The sequence below is a fragment of the Schistocerca americana genome, chromosome 9 (assembly GCF_021461395.2).
Source record: "Schistocerca americana isolate TAMUIC-IGC-003095 chromosome 9, iqSchAmer2.1, whole genome shotgun sequence".
NCBI classification, from domain to species: domain Eukaryota; kingdom Metazoa; phylum Arthropoda; class Insecta; order Orthoptera; family Acrididae; genus Schistocerca; species Schistocerca americana.
In genome coordinates, this window is record NC_060127.1 from 12,198,152 (window position 1) to 12,202,542 (window position 4,391).

Sequence of the window (4,391 nt, forward strand, 5' to 3'; positions counted from 1 at the left end):
ACCCATATCATCTAACACAGCCATACATCGATCAAGACGCATCCAACACATGGCCAGGAAAAGGAAATATATACAGTGAGATGGAAGGATTCATGATTGCAATACAGGAGCAAACAATAAACACCAGATATTACAGCAAGCATATTATTAAAGATCCCATTACCACAACAGATAAATGCAGACTTTGCAAACAACAAATAGAAACAGTAGATCACATCACAAGTGGATGTACAATACTAGTAAATACAGAATACCACAGAAGACATGACAATGTAGCAAAAATATTACATCAACAACTTGCCATACAACATAAACTAGTAAAACGCCACGTCCCCACATACAGGTATGCACCACAAAATGTACTGGAGAATGATGAATACAAATTATACTGGAACAGAACCATTATAACATATAAAACAACACCACATAGCAAACCTGACATCATACTCACCAGTAAAAAGAAGAAATTAACACAACTAATCGAAATATCCATACCAATACAACTAATATACAAAAGAAAACAGGAGAAAAAATTGAAAAATACATCCAACTGGCTGAGGAAGTCAAGGACATGTGGCATCAGGATAAAGTTGACATTGTACCAATTATACTATCAACTACAGGAGTCATACCACACAATATCCACCAGTACATCAACGCAATACAGCTACATCCAAACTTTAAATATATATATATACAACTACAGAAATCTGTAATTATTGATACATGTTTAAGTACCCGGAAGTTCTTAAATGCAACGTAACATATAATGTACAGTTAAAAGAAAGTCACGCTTGATCAAGGTCCGCGTCACTTTCCATTTTTTAACCAGACGTAACGTCTGAGAAAGGAAAGAAATACCAATAATAATAATAGTTCACAGTAATGAAAGTAAGGATAAATGGCAATAACAACAGTAATAATAAAACAAAGTGTATTAAAAATAACATTGACTAGTTTAGAACAACTTAAATTATGTTTAGTACTGCCAGAAAAAGAAAGGATGAAGAACAGGAAAATTGGAATGACACTAAAAGTGGCTGTCAGGAGAGGACTTGATGTAAGTAAGTAACTCTGTAAGCGAGGGGAAGGGAAAAGTTGCTGTGGTAGGGTGGATTGAAGAGTGCGGGCTGCAGACCAGTATGTGGGAGAGATAGCTATTGCGAGAGAAGGTGAGCCATTAACTGCTTTTTGAAGCCTGAAAGTGATTTAATTTCTCTGATATTTTGAGGAAGATTGTTCCAAAGTCGGGTTCCGGATACAGAAAATGATTTAGAAAACATGAAAGTGTTGTGTGGTGGTAGTGAGAGGATCTTACTTCGTTGAGAACGAGTATTTCTGCTGTGCTGTTCAGATAGTAACGTAATGGCTGAGGATACGTAAGAGAGAGTCTGATGATTGAGAAGCCGATGGAGTAAACATAAAGTGTGGTAATCCCTACGTTTATCAGCATGAAGCCACGATAAATGTTCATAGGCTGGAATGATACGATCATAATAACGAACGTCACAAATATATCGGACGCAAGCATTCATCGCCAGTTCAAGCCGGCGAGAGTTTTCGTACGAAAGTCCTTGAAGAATAGGATCGCCGTAGTCGAGAATAGGGAGTGTTAGAGATACTACGAGCGTCTGCAGAAGCTCGAATGGAAATACTTTTTTATATTTCTGTAGACAATGAAGGGCTGCAGAAACTTTCTTGCAGACTGCAGTAGTGTGTTCAGTCCAGTCTAAGTGGTGGTCCAGGAATATCCCCAAGTTCTTTGCAGAAGGAGAAAAGGTTATTGCGGTGCCATTTAAAATTAAGCATGAAAGAGATTCTCTGTACTGCGCTGTAATAAGTCTTTTGTGGGTGACTAAGATTGCTTGCGTTTTGGAAGGGTTTAGTTTCATACCCAAGTTCTGCGACCATTCTGATAAAGCAAGTAAGTCAGCATTTACATGATCGGATGGCTGTGTGCAGGTTTACTGGACTTGCACTGAGATATAACTGAAGGTCATCAGGGTATAGGTGGTATCTACAGTGGAAGAGAATAGTTGACACATCATTAACATATAATGAAGAAAGTAGTGGGCCCAGTACTGGTCCTTGTGGGATTCTTGATAGAACATCCTTCCACTGCGACCTTTTAGTGAATGAGCACCAAACAATCAAGTAAGCAGTGCAGGCACGAAACAGCGGTTACCACGCATAACAAACAAAACCAGTGAATGAACTGGTACGCAAGCTAAAATTTGCTTCTCATTTGGACAAAATAAATAACAGTACTGATGATAAAATGCTGGAAGCAGAGGTTCATTTTGGCTGTGGGAATTAACCTTATAGTGTACCTTGATTTCTTATTCGAGTCACAGTGTGAGTGAGTGTTTGTGTGTGTGTGTGTGTGTGTGTGTGTGTGTGTGTGTGTGAGAGAGAGAGACAGAGAGAGTGTAGCGTTTAACACAGTTTAGGAGTTGAATCCCACCGCAATCGGACTAAGGGGCAGCTGATATGGCTTTGCTGTTGTTTGTCCAGTACCACTGCACGCACCTGTTTATTAATACGTGCGGCTGGTATTATTTGAGCTCACACGGTTTGCTTCATTAAGTAAACAAACGGAAACGGGAGGAAAACAGAATACATCACTGCCCGCTTTGGACACGGCGTGTCGCCGCAGTTGTATTTCCCCTTGCGTAATGGATACGCAAACAAGGCGTGCTGGATGCATCCTGACACGCATATTGTGACGGAAATGCTTTTAATGACTCTACAGCATATCCTCTCTCTCTCTCTCTCTCTCTCTCTCTCTCTCTCTCTGTGTGTGTGTGTGTGTGTGTGTGTGTGTGTGTGTTTGTTTTGTCATCCCTATCCAACGCATTGATTTCGGCATTGACTGTATACTCCAAAGGTACGTGACATTTTGGGTTTCACTGTTTCAGATTGATCTGGTCTTTCCACAGCGGTCGTAAGAGTTGACGAACGTATACAGTGTCCCAGTCATATCTACTGATTAATGCGACCGCGTATGTATTACCCAGTAGATCTCATCTACCGGAAACAAATCATAGATGGGAACGTTTGCTTGCCCTCCTAGTCTAGGTCGCGTTCAGAATCTCGTGTGCAGAGTTCAGTGCAGGCATATACTATAGCGAGAGAGAGAGAGAGAGAGAGAGAGAGAGAGAGAGAGAGAGAGAGAGAGAGAGAGAGAGAGGAGAGAATTCATTAATTTTTTGTGCTATAGTAGTTTGAATAAATGTAACCATGATAATCGAGATGATATTATGGATTGATTTATTTAAGTTTGAAGAATTATTGCTATCAGGTCATCTGTTACCTCTAACCACGCATTCTAAGCATTTTGCATTGCATTCGCAACGACAAGCATTTTATAGCCTGCGTCTAATGCAGGATCTAACATTCGGAAATTACTACGACATAACTAGTACTTGCACTCCGCCTTCAGGCCACAAGTGGCCCATCGGGACCATCCGACAGCCGTGTCAACCTCAATGAGGATGCGGATAGGAGGGGCGTGTGGTCAGCACATCGCTCTCCCGGTCGTTATGATGGTTTTCTTTGACCAGAGCCGCTACTGTTCGGTCGAGTAGCTCCTCAATTGGCATCACGAGGCTGAGTGGAACCCGAAAAATGGCAACAGCGCATGGCGGCGTGGATGGTCACCCATCCAAGTGCGGACCAGGCCCGAGAGCGCTTAACTTCGGTGATCTGACGGGAACCGGTGTATCCACTGCGGCAAGGCCGTTGCCTAACTGGTACACGACAAAACAGAATTTATATTCTCTAATGACGAGTGCAAGAGTTAAGACTTATTAATATCATAAGCGCACGAATAGCTGCGGACAGGATAGAAGGGGTGAGGGAGCGACAGGAAGAAGAACGTAACAAAGCAAAATTAATGAAGAGAGAGGAAAAGAAAGTGATTTGACTGTATGAGAAGTGTGAAGAGATAGAAGCGTGACTGGGCGAATATGTGAGAATTTGCTTCACTGTTTGACTTAGGGAAAATAGACACATACAGTCACGTTTGGGGCGACATTGTGAGGGTGGCAAAAGAAATTTCAACGCAGCAGCACAGAGAATAGGGTAGTCTGTTCCAGAGGCTGACGAAAGAGACAGATAAGCAGTTTGCGAATATTTTTATTTTATGGATCGGCACAGCTAGGGTAGCAGATAAGTGAGAACTTGAATTGTGATTATGATGAAATGACAAGTACTTAACCTGTGATACAAGATATTGTTATGCAAGCTCACTAAAGACGCGATGAATGGACATATGTCACCAACCAACGAAGTAATCAGAGATATAATTAATACTCTTAGATCTCCCATCGGTTGCCTCCCCAGTTGGCGAATAGGGGAAGCCTCTCAGATATGGGTGGTACTGGGGAAAT

The 4,391-nt window shown here is 41.6% G+C and overlaps 1 pseudogene; it reads right to left on the minus strand.

The window, feature by feature from the left end:
- Positions 1-3,628: 3,628 nt before the first annotated feature.
- LOC124551612 lies at positions 3,629-3,746 on the minus strand (annotated as a pseudogene).
- Positions 3,747-4,391: the final 645 nt, after the last annotated feature.